Source organism: Protomyctophum parallelum (genome assembly GCF_964188405.1).
Source record: "Protomyctophum parallelum genome assembly, chromosome: 11".
Taxonomy (NCBI): Eukaryota; Metazoa; Chordata; class Actinopteri; order Myctophiformes; family Myctophidae; genus Protomyctophum; species Protomyctophum parallelum.
The window spans coordinates 15,445,718-15,465,902 of NC_139707.1; positions in this window are offsets into that span (position 1 = coordinate 15,445,718).

Consider the following 20,185-nt stretch of genomic DNA (forward strand, 5'->3'; position numbering starts at 1 on the left):
GGCTGTGATATGCAGCAGAGCAGCAGTGGCTCTCAAACCGTTTTGGCAGGGACCCCCTGGAACCAAGGACCCCTTGGGGCCCCCGGACCCCATGAGAACCAGTGATTTCTCATAAATTCAGTTTTAACAGGCCAATGGGAAAAGAGTGGAATTTCTTCCTCTGATGTGCGTACAAAGTTTCATGACAATCGCATTTGATTTGAGGCATGTTGTTCAAAACGATCAATTCAAACTTCAGATCGGACAGATCTGTCTTGATCAAATCACTATAGCGATACTGTGTTGTGATTTGCGTGACGTTTGGGCAAAATCTAAGACCCCCGAGGGCGAGAAGCGACCTAACCCTAAAGGGTGAGGTTGCGCTGAAACAACAGAGCTTCTTAATACGGCACAGTTGAAGTTGCAATAAAAAAATGAGTTTTACAAAAGTCGGCCTCCTGCCTGGTGGCTCTATAAAACTGAGGTTCTGCTCTGGCATCCAGGGAGTGTGTATGCACAGTTTCGCTGCGTTTGGGCCAACTGTGCCATATAGCTGCTCACAGACACACGGCCACATGGACGCACTGACAGGATGCATTGCAATTGTCAGATGATGCCAAATTGAACATTACTATAGAGGGTATGCACATGCATAAAGTGAATGGCAAATCGAGTCGCAAAATTAGTGACAAAGTGAGTTTAATGGCGTTTATCATTGTTCAATGCAATCAAATACAACTTTTCTGTTCGGATGAATGGGCTGTCAAGGCCAGAAAGTAATTTTTTGCCACTCAGTGGGCGTTCCTGCATAACTTCCGGTGTGATGATGATGTCACACGCATACCCTCTATTGTACAACCTGAGAGTGAGACAGATTGGCTGGTAACCACCCAGTTTACACGCAGGGCCTAGCAAAATAATCCCATCAAAATATCCCATCTGCGCCAAGATTCAGAAGTAATGTGAGCACAAACTGTGTTGGACTAATGACAGCCACAAACACAAATAAATAAACAAAGCACATTTCTCATCCCCATTTTGTTTTTCTCACACAGACTGGATCGGGCACACAGACCAATTAGAGAATGCAATAATATCCAGTGTTCTCGTGGTGCAGGGCTGTTCTTGCTCATTATCGGGGTCACCTTTTTTTCGACCGTTACCGCCAGCTGCACGGACTCCACCGCTCTCGTGTGTCCAACTTGGAAAGCCATCAATCGCGCCGCTGAGAGAGAGAGCCATTAAAGTTTACTGGGCTCAAACTAGAGGCCGCGGCGTCCAAACACGAGAGCTCAAACAGGCATAGTTCAACCTGCATCGATCCGACACAGTGAACAGTGTTGTCATACTGACTAGACTGCAAGTACAGTGCAAGTTTTAGGTACTTTTACTCTAACGATTCAAATCGTACAGTTTAATAATAATAATAGTAGTTGGAATTGGTCATTTTGCATACATATATTTATTGTGATGCCCATTTTACTTAAGTAAGACATCCATCCGAGTACTATTCTTTCCACCGCTGTATCCCACACAGTGAGCACATGCAGAGTGGAGGTCACACTGACATACTGCTGCTCTGCCACGACAACCTTAATAGACCGTCCACGGCGTGTGATGGCAGGCCTGGTCCCATCGGCACGTTGCAACAGTGCCATCTGCCTAATGAAAGGACCCGATCACCCCACGCATCAGACAGTCAACAGAGGAGCCGCTGCATGCCAGAGGTCATGTTTTCTGTACGATTTAAACGTTTGCTCTGTCGTGACGACCAGAGCTGCTCTGAGCTCTCCTCAAACACACGCTCACACACACACGCACACGCGCGCGCGCACACACACACACACACACACACACACACACACACACACACACACACACACACGCACACGCACACAGAGAGAGAGAGAGTCTCTGTGTTTGTCTTTTTGTCTGTTTTGTTTAGTTTTTCTGATGCAATTGCTACAATGCAAACTAAGCCAGCATAAGCAAGCATGTATACTACACACACGCAAATATAGATGAACATGCACCTGCAATGCAGTCACTCACGCATGTGTGCGCACGCATGCACGCACACGCACACACACACGCACACACAGACACACACTCATTCACATGGTACACACACAAACACACACACACACACACACACACAAACTTGATTTCTATTTTAAATTGTTTACTGAGCTGAGGTAGCACAGAATTAGCTCGAAAAAGTGATCAATATGCATGCATATGCATACGCACACACATGCACACGCTCACACACCCACATGCGCACACACCCGCATGCGCACACACCCGCATGCGCACACACCCACATGCGCGCACGTAAGCACGCACGCACGCACGCAGGTATATAGCACAGAATTAGCTGGGAAAAAGTGATCAATATGTTTGATGCAGTATTTGGGGTTCGTTGGTTGGTCTGTCGGAATGAGATGGGGCTTGGAGTTCTGGTGGTCTGTCTTTCTGTAGCCTCACCACATATGAGAGAGAGAGAGAGAGAGAGAGAGAGAGAGAGAGAGAGAGAGAGAGAGAGAGAGAGAGAGAGAGAGAGAGAGAGAGTATGGTGGCTGGGGGATGTAGAACAGAATGGGAGAACTTCCTGTCTGTATTTATAGAACATTAAAATGGTGTCTGGGAGGAGTTGAGGCGTGGCGTGATCTAGTGTGGTCTTTCCTTCCTTCTGAACTCCAGCTATTTTCAACTAACTTAATTTACTTTAAAAATAATGAAAGTAATGTTTTTGCTTCTCAGCAGTTCTTTGAGGTGGTGGAACTATATACTGTAGCCCAGTTGTTCCCAAACATTTTAGCCCGTGACCCAAAAGAGAAATCTCCCGGGACGCAATACAGTGAAAATACTGTAGCAGATCTACAAGCTCATAACGCGTCACTTTGTGGCCTTTTGTGAGCTTTAGATCGACTATTTTCACTATACTATTCTTCTCATTTTCTAATTTATGGAATTTCTGAAAACATCATGACATTTGTTTTGCAATAATAATTATTAATTAACACTTTCAGGGCTTTAAATGTTTTAATCCAGGGTTCCACCGCGCGTAACACGCTATAAACCTGCTATAAATTTGTTTAATGCATTTAATTTGCCGTTTTAAAATAATTAAAAAGAAACAACGGATTTGTCCCGGAACTGGTGACGAGGCCGAAATCGGAAATCAAGTCATCCTCTGGGCAGCTAGGGCTTCTGGGAAATTGAGCCCAATGCAAGTGGACGGGCCGTTTGTTTAGACTACAACATGCTGTACACTGTGGTTTCGTTTTGCATTGTCATGGCCGCTGGTGCTTCTGATCATAACAAACCAACGGACCATTTTTTGCCCGATTTTCGTGGTTGAAAGCTGCAAATACTTCAGCGTATGCTCTAAAGGTAATAAAACAGCGTAGAGTATTGGATTAAATAGCGGGGAACGCGAGTTACTGTTAAAACAAAAATGTAGGAAACAAAAAATAAAAGGGAGGGACCCATAAAATGTGTATGTGACCCACATGTGGGTCCCGACCCACTGTTTGGGAAACAGTGCTGTAACATACACTGCCTTGCAGAGAAGCACATACACACACACGCACGCGTGCGCACGCACTCACGCAGGCTCAGTACACTCCAGGGCCTGTTTGACCACGTGTCCGTCACCAGGCCTTTAAGTGATCCAATTACAGCCAGACCGAAACATTTCCCCCATGAAGACCACAGGTAGACCCTTCATAAGGCCCTGCTACGCCCGCTGACACCCACCCACCCGTCCAACACCACCTCCTCCACATCTGCTATAGAGTGGGGGGGAGGTGTGGGGGTGGGGGGGGGCAGACAACGGCCTTCCGCTCCGCAGACGTTGGAGCGTTGCTGGAATTTCACTCAGTCAGATAAAATAAACGTGGGGAGTCTGAGACACAGGATAAATAAACGGAACACTTTGGTTTGTTGTGGAGCGGCGCGGGCAGCAGAGCTAAGAGAGGAGGAGGAGGAGAGGAGGGAGGTCATATAGGACTAAGGAGCAAGGAGATAAGAGGCAGGAGGGAGGAGAGATCGGGAGGAAACGGCAAAGGAGGGAGGAGAGAAAAGAGCGTAGAGGAGATGAGGAAATATGAGAGAAAGGATATGGGAGAGATAAAGAGGCAGGAAAGGAAACGGAAGGAGTGATGAGAGGAGAGAAGGGTGGGAGGCAACAAGTGAAAAGGGAGACAGAGGGGGGGAGGAAAGGAGAGAAGGGACGGGGGAAAGGAGAGAGAAAGGAGTCAGGAAGGCAGAGAGAGAAAGGAGGGAAGAATGGAGGCAGAAGGAGGTATACCGTATATGAAAGGGGAGAGCATGCAGGTCTCCAGACCTCAGTGATGTAACTTAAGTGATTGTTCCCTGATTAAAGGGAGGTTAAAACACATGAGCAGCTATTACATTCTACCGGAAAAATACCTCTTAATCCTCGGAAAATAATCACCCAAACATTGTGATTGGCAGCGACCCACCTCAGCGGAGCCGTGCTCTGCGCCGCTCTGATGTGGAAAAACATACACAGTACAGACGGACGGCTCCGTGAGGCCACTAGGCCTGCCCACAACCACACACACACGGTATCAATGTCACCACAGACATACTGTTTTTAGTATTTTTCTACTGTGAACTATTCACTAAATCAAATGCTGTTTGTATATCCTATGTTGTCCTGTTGTTTGCAATTGTCCTCGAGCAGTATGTCAGGCATGAGATCAGTGGGACTGAGTTAAAAACTCAATAGTCAGACTGACTGAGGATTGTAGTGTCATGTTCATCCCTGCTGTAGCCTGTTGCATTCATCTTCACTGCAGTGCAGACAGCAGACGGACAGATGAGAGAGAGAGAGAGAGAGAGAGAGAGAGAGAGAGAGAGAGAGAGATGAAAAGAGTGACGAGACGGAGCAGAGAGAGAGAGAGAAAAAGCACTTACTGTAGAGAGGTGTCTCTCCTCTTTAGCTCTGTCTGTTTGGAAAGTGATGCATCTCTCTCTCTCTCTCTCTCTCTCTCTCTCTCTCTCTCTCTCTCTCTCTCTCTCTCTCATCCACAGCCACAGGCTATAATGTGTGAGTATTAAACAGGGAACAGACACTAGACACAGACACAGACACACGCACACGCGCACACACACAATGAGAGACACAGCTCAGACATTACTGACATTATACATGCAGAGACCCGCATGTCAAGTCAGAAATAAAAAGGAATGAAGGACTATCAAGTCCGAATAAAAAAGGACAAATCAATTTCAAATTCTCTCACTTTAAACCATTTTACGCTACTTCATTTTTTGAGCCCCTCCACTCATTACATCCTATTGTCTCTTTATTGTTAATGGAGTTTAATGTTTGTGTTGGCACCGGTTGTTTTACATCACCATTACATCACCTAATCAACATGAGTTAGACTTTATATTAGCGCCTCTCACTTCACTTCACATGAGTGTGATTCTTTTAGATTGTTGAAAATGTTTAAACATTTTCACCTATATGACATCGCCAACATAGGTAGGCCTACACCAGGTCGAAAGTATCCCCTAAACCCTATATACTTAGTTGTACGCCAAATATTGACAATAGCAGATTTATATGCTCGTCACAAATTCACAATATGATCTGCTGTGAGCTTGCAGATATCCTTCGAACAAATACAGTAAAAACACATCAAGCTTGGATTATGCATGGATGTGGAATGGCCTTATGTTCTCTGGATGCTGTAAAGGTCACAATGAGCCGGAGATACATTTTAATATACATTTTATATGCCATCTATTTTTTCTTGAGCTTTGTGGACGAGCTTTTTATTGCTGCTCTACATACTGGCTGCTGAAATGACCAAGGTGCACCTTTGGGATGAATACCATTTAATGTTCTTTTATATTAGAGGATATTTCTTTACTAAACACTCCCAAGGCTGACAAGTCAAATCATCAGTGTTAGTTTTCACTGTGCACCGCAGTGCTAAATGCCTCTACTGTGTGTTTCATTAACCTTCTTTAGTTCTGTCACTTCGTTCATTCTGCAAAACTAAATAACTAAAGTGCCTGTGTCATTAAAAAACACAAAGTATTGCTCCAGGACATCCCATTAACAATAAGCACACCTCTTGCCTCCGGCTATCGCAAAAAGGGAAACAAGGGAGAGTGGATTTTAACAATGGGATTAGCATAACGGATGAACCCACGTTGCTTTTTTCAATCAACTTGCAACAACCAACTTTAACTAGAATAATGGCATGCAAGTATATAACACTTTAACAACAACAACATAATTATATTAACAACAACAACAGCACCAAAACAACTATTTATGTGAATGGGAATTTTATCATTAGTTTGAATGTTCTTGGGAGTATTAATAGTTCCATCTATATTTGTTTGTTTCAAACATGCCATGTTCATTTGTTGACCTGGCATCCTGTAGTTTGTAGGCCTATAAATAAATACATTATTGATGTTGTACTGTTCAGACTGATGACAATGTTATATGATCTTAGATTACTATCTCTATGCATTTGACGTATGTGTTTACCTTGCTTACTGTAAATCACTTTGGATTAAGAGTGTCTGCTGTACTGCATATACAGTACATAAATTGTATATGACTAATTGCCTTGAGTGTTCTTTTCTATAGTTCCCTTTCTTTGTCAACTTCACTGCGGCAATGCACACACAGTTCCCACTTCAAAGTCAGAGAGGATTACAGACCTTGGTCTTGGGGGTCAATAAAGAATGGCACTCATGGTAATCTTTTATAATAAGAGAGGTTCTGTCGATCCATGTGAAGTAGGGGGTATTGTGGCCCCAAATAAAATATGTTCTAAAGCAAAAGGCTTTATTTTCTTCTGAGAGCGTGTTTGCTGCTTTCTGAGGCTCATCTCTAACGCAGTATATTCAGCCACTTCACATGCATGCTGTCCACTAGTACAATGGACCCCATCTCCTTCAGTTCATGGTACATGTCTGTACCTAATAACAATTCTATCCAATGATATTTTTTCAAAAGACCAATCACAGCTTGGTTTGCGAATGCACCCACGCACGACCACAGCATACGCACATTATTATACTCAGAAAAAAGGAGCCAGCATGCTGCCCGTGTTGGTCTCTGCAGCTAATGGACACACACTGTACTTGCTGGGTGAGTCTTTAATGTGCCAGCGGGGCCAAGTTACTAACCAGTTTTAGAGCCTGTGGTGCTGATAAAGAAGGCAGACGCATGTATCGCTGTTGTCAGGCAGGAACCTTCGTATATCGCCATACCTCCAAATTTCAGCCGTAGACATTTGTCTTTTCTTTTCTTTTTACTGTTCAAGGTTCAAGGTTTCTTTATTTTGTCTCCCAAGGGAGAAATTTGTCTTGGACCCCAAGGACCCGCCCTGCAGCATACAGATACAATACAATACAATACAAACAATACACAATACAAGACAACAAAGGCACACAGTGACCCGTACAACATTAAAAAACCACACACCAACATACCTAGGGCGCGTTCGGAAATACCGCACCTGAGCACACTGGCCTATTAGTTTGCATTGCACAGTGCACTCAGTGCGCTATTTCCGAACGTGCTCCTAGTCACAAATACATGCCCTACTTTGTCATACAGCAACACACACAAGTAGCAAAAATAGCTAACAATTAAGCTCACAAAGCCACCGCTATGTTTTAACCACTTGAACCCATATACTTACTATAAAGTAACTTTATTTACAGTTATAAATAAAGCAATTAAGTGAAGAATATTAAAGCTAAATGCAACTCCTCACCAACATGCTTCCTTTCCATGTGTAGGTGGGTATACACATGCCCACTTGTGATGTCACTCGTCCTTCCACGCCCATTGGTCTCAACACACCCATCCTGCCTCTTATCTCCTTGACCTCCCTCTTCTCCTCCTTCTCCTCTCTTAGCTCTGCTACCCGCGCCGCTCCACAACAAACCAATTCCATCTTTGCCTCCAGTTATCCATGTCTCTCAGGTTCTGTCATAAACGAGTAGACATTTTGGTTATTCATTCATTAATTTATTCAGGGATGGTTTTGCAGGGCATGTAGTAGGCCTGCATGTTACTGTCCTTGTGTACTGTAATGCATCAAACTGCTGATGATGTGACAAAGGAAGCATGTTGGTGAGGAATTGCATTTAGCTTTAATATTCTTCACTTAATTGCTTTATAACTGTAAATAAAGTTAGTACGTATATGGGTTTAAGTGGTTAAAACATAGCGGTGGCATTGTGAGCTTAATTGTTAGCTATATTTGTGCTACTTGTGTGTGTTGCTGTATGACAAAGTAGGACATGTATTTGTGAACAGTAAAAAGAAAAGACAAATGTCTACGGCTGAAATTTGGAGGTATGGCGATATACGAAGGTTCCTGCCTGACAGCAGCCATACATCCGTCTGCCTTCTTCACCAGGGCCGCGGGCTCTAAAACTGGATGGTAACTTGGCCCCGCTGGCACATTAAAGACTCACCCAGCAAGTACAGTGTGTGTCCATTAGCTGCAGAGACCAACACGGGCAGCATGCTGGCTCCTTGACACCGCCGTCGGTTCTGAGTGACACTGAGGGTGATTTGTACCTGGGAATATTCTGTCCATCTGTGGTGTGTCTAATAAGCTGTGTGTGTGTGTGTGTGTGTGTGTGTGTGTGTGTGTGTGTGTGTGTGTGTGTGTGTGTGTGTGTGTGTGTGTGTGTGTGTGTGTGTGTGTGTGTGTGTGTGTGTGTGTGTGTGTGTGTGTGTGTGTGTGTGTGTGTGTGTGTGTGTGTGTGCACGTGTTTCTGAGTATAATAATGTGCGCATGCTGTGGTTCTGCGTGGGTGCATTCGCAATTTTGCATGCATGCTCATATTTACATATTTGACTGGATATTCATATGTACACGTAGTGATGTGCAATATATGGCATATATGACATTCTTCTGTTTTTGAAATGCTTCAGGATCCCACGCACGTTTCCCACATTCTATACGCATGGTGGAATAACAGAGGCCACCCTTGGGATCGATGGAGGCATGCAGCCTAGCTAACACGCTCTGTGTGACTTCAGAAGCAATCTGTGTCAGGAAGACATGACCTGAAACAAGATTTGTGAAGACCACTGACGTTTTACATCACTTCTAACACGGGGAGGTTGACCACTTGGGAACTCGCATTATATCACAATATGACATGTACAACGATGGTTCATAAAGCAGTGGTTCTCTTTTTTTTTCTCGTGTCAAGGACCTCCAAATTGCATGTACTAGACCGGTGCCCTGCTGTAGAGCTCTGAGTCTGTAACGATGGAAGTTGAAGATCCATGCCCCACCCGGCTATGCAATACCCGTTGTACCCGTGTCAGATTACCCTTAATCCACCCATCTGTCTGTGTCCCTTTTATGCCCATATAGGAGATTTCTGTATCTGTCTTTATGTGCCCCTTTATTCCTATATGGAGTTCTGTGTCAGGCATGCCCAAATTAAGTGTGTTGCCTAATCTTAATGTGACGTCATGGAATGTACAGGTGAATCATGCCCAAATATGGAGTCTATCAGAACAACATTGTGATGTCAGAACAGGCCAGCTCCATATATCGAGATATAGGGGTGATCAGGTCCAGATCCCGGGCAGAGGCTTTTGTGCTGGTTCTGGACAACCAACCGGCTATCCGACAGACTCGACACAGAGCACTGAACTCCCTGTGGGGGTGTGGAACGTTTGTGTCGAATTTGAAGTCGGTGCAAGTTGGAAATGCATGCTCCACCCAGTTATTATGTATGTGTCCCTTTTATATCCATATATGGAGTTCTTTGTCAGGCATGCCCAAATATGGAGTCTATGCAGATGTCAGAACATATTTGTGATGTCAGAACAGGCCAGCTCCATATGGAGCCTGGGCCAGAGGCCTTTTGTGGCGGTCCTCGACAACCGTAGGTCCGACCGACACCGGGCACTGCCCTCCCTGTGGGGGTGTGGAACGTGTGTGTCGAATTTAAAGTCTTTGAATAGTTTTTTGAATAGCCAACATAATACAATATGGATAAAGGGCCCAGGATTATAATTGTTGATTGTATAATTATGCATTAACACATTTTGATAGTAACCCCCTCAAGGATCCCTGGTGTGAGAACCACTGTAATAAAGTACCAGTGGTGGAAGAACTAAGTTCCAATACCACAATGTAGAAAGACTCTAATACTTGCATTCAGAAGTTTACTTGAGTAAAAGTACAAAAGTATTCAGCATGAAAATATACATACAGTATAGGCTACAGTAATTAGTAGTGCAATTTACAATTTACAATTTAGGCATTTAGCAGACGCTCTTAATCCATAGCGATTTACATTAAGCAAGAACAAAAAGCATGGGAATACATCACAAAAAAGCATTTATCATGAAACATGCGTAAGCTAAGAAAGTAACAGTGGAATATCTATATTATGAGACTATACATATAAACTATATATATACTATGTTATACATATGTACTATGGCGTGCTATGACACGAGCACGAGCACATCACACCCATCCTCCGCTCACTCCACTGGCTCCCCATCTCATTCCGGACTGAATACAAGATTTCCCTGCTAACCCACCAGTGCATTCACGGCAACGCCCCCCCCTACCTCAAGGAACTTGTCACCCTTCAATCCTCAACCCGCTCCCTCCGCTCCTCAAACACCAACCTCCTCAAACCCACAAAGACCAACCTACGCACCATGGGTGACCGGGCTTTCTGCTCGGTCGCCCCCGAACTGTGGAACGCTCTCCCCGCCCACCTGAGAGCCCCACAGTCGGTAGACACTTTTAAGAGAGGACTCAAAACTTTCCTTTTTACCAAAGCATTTTTTTAGCCTTGCCCTTAAGTTTTAATGTTACTGTTATTGTCTCCACCAGGCCGAAGGCATGTGGGGAGAGTATGTTTTGCACTTCGTCCGTCCGTGTGTGTGTCCGTGTGTGTGTGTGTCCGTGTGTGTGTCCGTGAACAGCTAATCTCGGCCACCGTTAACCCGGTCGATGCCAAATTTTGCACACACACTCCCTGGCTGCCAACGATGAACCTCTGCCCCAAACTTTCCAGAACGGCCTGTTATAGCGCCACCAGGAGGCCGCTTTGTGCAAAACAAGTTTTTTCACAGTACACCTACAGATTTTGTCCAAACATCACGCAAATTAGTACACAGTCTCTCTAGAGCCATTCAACGAAACGGGTCTTTCAGATTTCTCAGACTCCATCCTGATTGGTTAAGATTGGCTTCCAAAGTTCACAGGAGTGCTCAGTTTCAAACAAAATGCTGCAAATCATGAACACATCGCGTGATTTCCGTGAAATTGTGCACGCACATTCCCACTAGGCCGAGGACGAAATGCCACATGAACAATTTCAACTCAGCCTCAAGGTGGCGCTATAACTGGCCCAAAAGTGTTTTTACCTCTAACTGCACGGATCTGTGGATAACCTGGTGGAGACCTGTGCCCAGAAGGGCACTTTTTCTAGTTTTAGATGTTTTTAATGGTATGTTGTTTCTTTTGCTTTTATTCACTCTGTAGCACTTTGAGATTCTTACGAATGTAAAGTGCGTTATAAATAAAATCCATTATTATTATTATGACTATATACAATGCAATTATAGTGCTATCTACATAACATGCTATAAGTCTGTATCAAATGCTATCTAAGTCTACAGAAATGCTATCTAAGGGGGTAGGGTAAGTGCTATGGGCCATAGCAGTACCATCTACTCATGCAGAATGGTCTGAATTTCATATCAATTCAATTCAATTCAATCTTTATTGCAGACAATGGTTCCACAGTCTGGAGGAGAACCTGACAGAACTACGTATCATGTTAGTGATGACATTAATGATGTCATTTACTGACTTGACTCAGATACCCTACACATAGATTTATACATAAGATTGCGTAGCACAGCAGAGCAGGTGGGGACCCCAACACTGACAAACATTTGGCTTGCACTGGAGCTTCTTGGAGCTCTCAGAAGCAGCCTCATACAGTCATTGTTTGCCACTGTCAATCGTCTGATACTGGCCTAGCCTGGTTAATAAACCAGACTAATATCGCACGGACCGCGGGATATTAGTCTGGGGAGGCTCAGCTTGGATTTCATTTCCAGGGGGGCGGGTTGAAACATTTTCTCTGAGACGCAATTGGTCAGAGCTACTGTCAGTCAAAGGTCTCAAGCATTGAAAGTCACTGTACCAAAGCCCGCCCATATTGCATACCGTGTCCCGATTGGCCGCCCCATTTCTCTGGTGTAGGAAATGGGCGTACAATTGAGCCTCTCCAGACCGTAATCCGCCGACAGGCAAATTATTTTTGCCAACGGCTGATTCGGTCTGGTTTATTAACCAGGCTAATACTGGCCTGCTTGTAGCGGCACCACAGGTGGGCGGTGTACAGGGGTGTACAAAAGGATTTAAAAAGTGAAATCTTCACCGGTACTGAGCACATGCTACATTTTCTACACAGCATGTTTCCTTGCGCATACAACTTCCGACGCTGTCTATATCCTTGTCATCAGAGAGGTCATTTGAGATGATGTGGCCCAAATATTTAATCTCACTGCAGACACTAAGGATAGAGCCAGAGAGATAAAAGTCAGGAAAGGTTAAATGTCTGTCTTCCCTGCTACGGACAATCATAATCATAATCATATTAGATGATTATAATTTATAGTAATGCGTCACCATGCAGATGGTAAAGGTGGGGCTGATTTGAATGACTGGTGGCACCTGACCTTGTTTTGTCTAAATCTGCACAGCAAGTAGAAACTAAAGCTGTCAAATAATTGCAGTGCAGTAAAATGTACCTCTGAGATGTACTTAAGTAAAATGTAAACACTAAGTAAAGTAAAAGTAGCCTACCTCAAAATTGAGTAGGCCTACTTGTATGCATTTTGTTACAATTTGCACCAATTGTACTGCATAATATCCTCAGAGCAAATGCTCTTTTGCAGCGCTTTCTGATTGTAAAAGCTTAATACTGGCTCTCTCATCTAAACTTAGACAGATGCTGCCCAAGTACCTCCAGAAACGAATAATAGAGGTGAATGTTAGAGGTGACCGTGTGAGTCTCTATTTTTATATAATACAGTATATAAATGTATTGTCGAGATGGAGCTGGAGTGAGGTTAACAAGCTCTATCCAGACCCAGCTGTGTCAGCTCGGAGGTCTGGTGGCTGCACTGTGAAATGCTCGGTGGTAATTCAACTCAGAAGGGTGTGCGAATGGAACCAAATGGACCCGTGCGGCTCCATTTGATTCCATTCGTACGCTCTTCATCAGTTGAAGGACTTTTTAGTGTGTGTGTGTGTGTGTGGGGGGGGGGGCTTACAGATGGGAGCTGGAAGCCTGGACTGATCATGTGGCATGGCTGCTGGCCCGGGTACAGCCAAGCCTCTCCCTTATCCAGCCCTCATCCTAGTTGATCCCAGCACAGAGAGACCCCCAGTTAGAGACCTCCTCCAACCCTGATTATTTATCCTCTGGTTCCCTCATAGACGCCCCAGTCTCTCTACAGACCCGTGCCTCTCAATTGCTAGTCATCGTGCTCTCTATTTTCCTGCCTCGTATCTCCATTGGTCTCTCTGCCTCCCTTCTCACAGTGACACTATTTCTCTCCTCTCTCTCTCTCTCTCTCTCTCTCTCTCTCTCTCTCTCTCTCTCTCTCTCTCTCTCTCTCTCTCTCTCTCTCTCTCTCTCTCTATCTCTATCACTATCTCGCTCTCTATCTCTCTATCTCGCTCTCTGATATGAATTTGAAAGTGGTTCAAATATACAGTATATTGTAATGATGGTTTTGAGTGCACACAAAGTTCTGATAAAGTAAATTAAACAATAATGTGTAACTTTTTGTATAGTTGTATTGCAATAATAATACAAAGTAAAGTATAACACGTGTCTGTTTCACCAACACAACAGTGTGTTGTGTTCTCTCTCTCTCTCTCTCTCTCTCTCTCTCTCTCTCTCTCTCTCTCTCTCTCTCTCACTCAGTGCCCCCCTGTCTCTACCATCCGTTAAAAAAAAAGAAAAGAAAAGACAACAGTCACAGAGTGTGCCCTGTGACTAAACGGCAGCGTTCTCAGATGGTAACCCGCTGATGGCCCGCAGGCCGCCATCCTCTCCGCGCGCCATGCACGCACGCACCCACATTGCACATGGCACGCAACTGTATAAACACGGCTTCATTTGCATGCTTATCGCTTAACCATGCCTCCACCTTGTCCCCGTGGAATGGAACAAATTAGCATGGAGATCCACTGAGCGAACGACCCAGGTAATAAAGCTGTTCCTAATGTATGCAAAGGAGATGCCACGGGAAGCACACACACACACATGGGATGAGAGAGGCGGTGGGCGAAAGGTAGGAGGGAGAGAGAGAGAGAGAGAGAGAGAGAGAGAGAGAGAGAGATTGAGCGAGAGGGAAGATAAGGGGAGAGAAAGAGATATATTTCTGTAAATATGTGACTACTATTGCTTTTAGCTGTTGCTAATTCACAGTCTGTATATGTATTGTATGTCATGATGATGAATTGAGTACAATGTGGACCCCAATGGAAACAAGCCCCCCAACCTTTTTGTGTTATGCTTTTAACTGAGGTTATCACCTATAGCATCCATCCCATTGGAACATCCATCTATGCCAACAACATGAGGCATGCACTGCTATGAAGGAAGTCAAGGACTTCAAATAGAGGGTATGTGCGTGACATCATCATCATACCTGGAAGATATTATTAGGAACTGCACTGAATGGCAAGAAACTAAACTTTCTGGTCTTGACAGCCCATACATCCAAACATAAATCTGATTGCATTAAACAATGTTAAACTCACTTTGACCCTCTATATCTGCATGGTCTTTGGTCAACGCAATCAAGCAAGCTTAAATTTATAGGATTAGGAAGGCCCTGAACGGCATGGCCATGCAGGGTAACTCCAACCTCCTCAGACAAATCAAACTCAGTTTGATTTGTTCTCCTATATGGGAGTGAATGCTGGACCATGAAACTAACCTTGTAGTAAATTTCTAGAATCTAGATGGACTACTGTTTGACTGTTAACACTTAGACCTCCAAAATTAATTAAAGAATGGTTGTTATCTGCCAGGATTTCCCCCATTCAACTCATATTTTGAAGATCCAAAACACCGCGACCGGAACCGGATGTTGACATAATGGTGTGTGTGTGTGTTGTCGGATTAGGTGTTGATCTCTCGCTAGCTGATGAGAAGTACAGGCCGGCGCCATAAGAGTTACCATATACTGTATGTTCCGTGCAATAAGCCTTGTTTTGACCCGAAATGCCGCCTGGGTCGGGGAATTGGAGATAAAAGCGACTGAAAGCGTGGGTGCGCGGGCACGCAGACCAAGATGGCAAAGCCCCGTGTTATGGATAACAACAGATAGCCATCCGAAGCTAATGGGAGTAGCCTTTCGACTAGATCGGAACAAAACATCTACAACTGAATTGACGTAACTTACGTGTATTGGCGGTCGGGCCAGACTAATCAATTAACATAGATTAAGTTTATTGACGGGGTATACCACCCATATAATTATTTTACTATATTATTCTAATACTGAAGTGAACAAGCAGAGTTTGGGTCTCTTGGGTGGCGAGGTCACAGATTCTCAGAGAAAATGATAGAAACGATAAATTGTCATTCAGCCCCTCTGGCTCCACAGCATCCAAAGTGTGCATCCGTCATTTTGGTTCTCCAACAATTCCACTGCCCAGGAGAGAAATGTGGGCATGTTCCAGTGTTGTAAAGTTGCACGGTTTGATTCAATGCAAATGGCTGGCAATTGCATAGCCTGTATCTTTTTGTTTAAAATAGCGGCTTTATGTGTGTTCTTAGTGTCTACAGTATAGCCAACAAATGCACTTCCAAAAATATACAATTATTTGGTGTTGCGATCAATACGTTTTTAATTTCCTTCATTGTAGGGATGGTAAAATAACTAGTTTTGGATATGGCAGCAAAGTGAACAGTGTCAGATCTATAATTTCCAATAGGCACATGGGAAGCCAGGTCGTGTGTGTGTGTGTGTGTGTGTGTGTGTGTGTGTGTGTGTGTGTGTGTGTGTGTGTGTGTGTGTGTGTGTGTGTGTGTGTGTGTGTGTGTGTGTGTGTGTGTGTGTGTGTGTGTGTGTGTGTGTGTTTGCAAGCTGCATGCTGACTGTGGAAATGGGAATTATAGGTGTGGCCGCTGTACTGTATATATTGTGGCTATAAGTCCAACTGACACTTTAATCTCATTCTGTCATTTGATTCAGAAAATATGTCATTTACTTTAAGAGTTTATAAACACTTATTTTAATAAAGAAATTATTTACGTCACTTAGACCCCTTCAAATACATAATGAAGTAGTTGGTCCATTGCTCTCTTGACACAAACAGCCTGCCACAGTACATAAACATGAGTCTGAAATAGACCATAATATGAAATCTGAGTCGAGGTGTTTTTGTCCAGGCTGCCCACTGACCACAAAAGGAAATTTCAGCAAATGTGAAAAACACACCCTGTCCTTGTGCATTTCATATCCTGTGGCTGCACTCAGGGAAAAAATACTAGAGAGAGAGAAAGAGAGAGAGAGAGAGAGAGAGAGAGAGAGAGATTTAGAAAACTACACAGCACACTGTTGTGTTGGTGAGGCAGATTTATGATTGCAATACAACAATGCAAAGGTTTACAAATTAGTGTTCTGTCTAATTGATGCTGCGTCGTACGACACCGTAGCCGATATACAAGCTCATAACGACACATTGTGAGCTCGTAGAGTAATGTTTCGGTAAGCGACACCATCATGATACTACCAACAATAAAGCATGCAGGCTTTAAAGAGAGTGAGAGAGAGAGAGAGAGAGAGAGAGAGAGCACAGAGTGACCTGTTATAATGGACAAGCACTTGGCACGCTTTCCCCTGGAGAGGATTGTGACCACAGCCACAGTCCAATCTGACACAACCAGAGACCACTGGCCCTGATCAACTGGGCCTGCTTTGTGTCTGTGTGCTGGAGCTGTGTGTGTGTGTCTGTGTGTGTGTGTGTGTGTGTGTGTGTGTGTGTGTGTGTGCGTGTGCGTGTGCGTGTGCGTGTGCGTGTGCGTGTGCGTGTGCGTGTGCGTGTGCGTGTGCGTGTGCGTGTGCGTGTGCGTGCGCGTGCGTGTGCGTGTGCGTGTGCGCGTGCTGTGTTTCTCTGTGCTGAAGTCTTGCCAGTGTTGTGCTGTTTTACAAGGACAAGCCTTCGTGACCACACACTCCAGTCACACTCTTTTCAAAACCCTCCATAATCCCCCCGTCTGTCTGTCGTTCTGCCTGCCAGCCTGTCTGCCTGTCTTTCTCTCTGCCTGTCTGTGTGTCTGTATATCTGCCTGCCTGCGTGCCTGCCTGTCTGTGTGTCCGTCCACCCTCCATCCCCTGCTTGTAGAGGAAGCCAGTATAAGCCAAACTAAATACTCGCTGATGAAAAACAAATAAAAGTCCGTCAGCTCCAACTACCTCATAGACTGCAAATGACTTGGGAAATTCATCCTGGTAAGTCACCCGCTCCCCCCCCCAGGCAGGCAGCCCTCCTCGCTCGGACCACGGTGGATGTCACAGCGGTGGGCCGGCGCATGAGTCCAACTTATAAATCTACACCTATAATAGATTCTTCTCCCCCAGGAGGGGGGCTCCTGTTTAACTGTTCCACAAATGTCAGTGATCTGTTTGGTTTACAATTAGCGTTCACGTTAGCGACTGCCAGGTGCTTCGGCGACCCACGTGAACAAAAGTCTGCCTGTTAAGCCCCCTTCTGAGAGTCGGGTTCCAGCTCAATTTAACAGGGGGCGAAATGATTAAGCACTTTCAATTTAAAAATGCTACAAAGAATAGCACAAAAGGGTTACATTACAGACGTTGAATCTTGAAATAGCATGATGAACCCTGCTCATGGATGTTCTACTTGAGCATGAATAGAGAGAGGTCTACGTCCCACTGCAGCCCCACTCTCTTCATAATGCATCAAAGACATTTAATTAGACTGATGGGGACGGGGAAGAACAATGGTACTTAGGCCACGGAAGCCTCAGATGGAGAGGGAACATGAAAGAAAGACGTTGAAGAATAACAGACACATGATCCAGACCATTATCATCTCATTTAATCGTGTGTGTGTGTGTGTGTGGTCAGCTTTTGTCCCTTTTGTGTTGAATAATGTATAGGTTCATATATACAGTATTTAAACACAAACTTTTCCCTTTATTGTAAAGTGTGAAACCCTCAAGCTAACCATGTTTGGAACTCAACACAAAGCCACATGCAGTATCATTAGCAAGAAGAAAGGGAGGACATGAAACCGGGCTGAAACAGTCCTAACATCTGCCCGTACATTCACAAGTCGCAGCGCCCATTAGTTTCCTCATAAAACACGCCTGCCTCGGACATGACTAAAAACACGCATTGCATCACCCAGCGTGTGAGCGGGCACGCCGTCACTCTCCACATTCACCCAGCGAACCTGCCGAGGGCGACCACAAAGACGCCCTGTCCCACACTCCCTGATGAACTCCCCTGGCCAGAGGCGAACATTATCACGCCACCAAAGCCACGGACAGATTGATGAGGTGGACAAACACGGCGGCCCGTTGAGAAAACAGAAGGGGGGCCTCTTCATCTGTCAGGGGCCACGCATTGTTTAGTCTCCGCTCTCGACGTGTTTTCTCGGCCATTTTGACGCGGAGGACGGATGGGCTTGAATGTCCGACGGTCACGCCGATTCCCATCGTGAAGGCAGCGGAGCATGTTTGGCTCCGGAAGCCGTCGTCGGCCCCGGGACCCCAAAGCAAAACATTTAATTAAATGAGCTGCTCACGGGTCTGGGGTCTGTGCATGGACAGATTTATGTGCCGTCTCATTGTTGATGCCTGAAAGGCCTGCTGTGTGTGTGTGTGTGTGTGTGTGTGTGTGTGTGTGTGTGTGTGTGTGTGTGTGTGTGTGTGTGTGTGTGTGTGTGTGTGTGTGTGTGTGTGTGTGTGTGTGTGTGTGTTTGTTATCTTTCAGTAGCAGCACCAAACAACCTGAGCCCCCAATCAACCTCAATATCGCCGCAATCAATGGAAAAGCTTCTGATCAAAGAAGAGTATAGCAGTGCATTAAGCGATATGAACGATGTCATAATCCGTACCGTATATAATACTGTGTGTGTGTGTGTGTGTGTGTGTGTGTGTGCGTGTGTGCATTGCCATCTCTTTGATCTGTGCCAGTGATGTGTTAAATATATTTGATCTGTTTCATAATGCCCCCCTATCCCACCATAACACATCACACACGCAAAAAACACACATGCATGCAGCCACGCACACACACACACACACACACACACACACACACACACACACAGCATCATGTCTAGACACAAAAATCGCCTGCAGTAAGGCAAGGCTGGAGTGTGCGTGCGTGCGTGCGTGCGTGCGGCCGTGCGTGTCCTGGGCATGACGTTAAACTGCTACATTGTAACTACCATCGTCAATTTAGTATCCATTTGTAACTTATATAGCCTGGTGGTGAACATTTCGCCCATGCATTCTGGCAATCGTCTTGTGAACCTCGTTCACCCTTGGGGTTTCTGTCAGCAAGTCTATATACCACGCCAATGTACAATACATCAAAGACAGTACAGTACACACCAGAAAAGCATGCAGCACTGCCCATAACCCACAAGACAAAACGGGAATATGACGCATCTGACACCTCGGCTGCGTTGGCTACAACCCGTTCTGTTGCAGACACCGTCATGCCTGTGTAGTGTTGCATCATTACCACCAGTTGTCCTAGTGTCTCCTGTTTTGCCTATAGTTACTGTTAACTGTCTTGTCTCACCTCCCTGTAGTTACTAGTTTTCTCCACCTGTGTTCAGCCAATCCCTGTGTTGATTGTCTTTGAGTGTCACCTGTGTCTGGTTAACCCTGTGTGTATTTAAACCCTCAGTCCCTTGTGATCCCTGTCAGATCTGAGATGTTGTTATAGTGTTCAGTCTAGTTAATGCGGTCTCCAAGTCTTCCCTCCCTGTATTCTCCTGTGTTTTGGAGAATGAATCACGGTGCATTTGACCTGCTCTGTTTTGCAATTGGGTCCTACATCTCCTGAGTCGCACCGTGACAAGATGAGATTTGAGAATTATCCCTTCACTAAATCCCACCC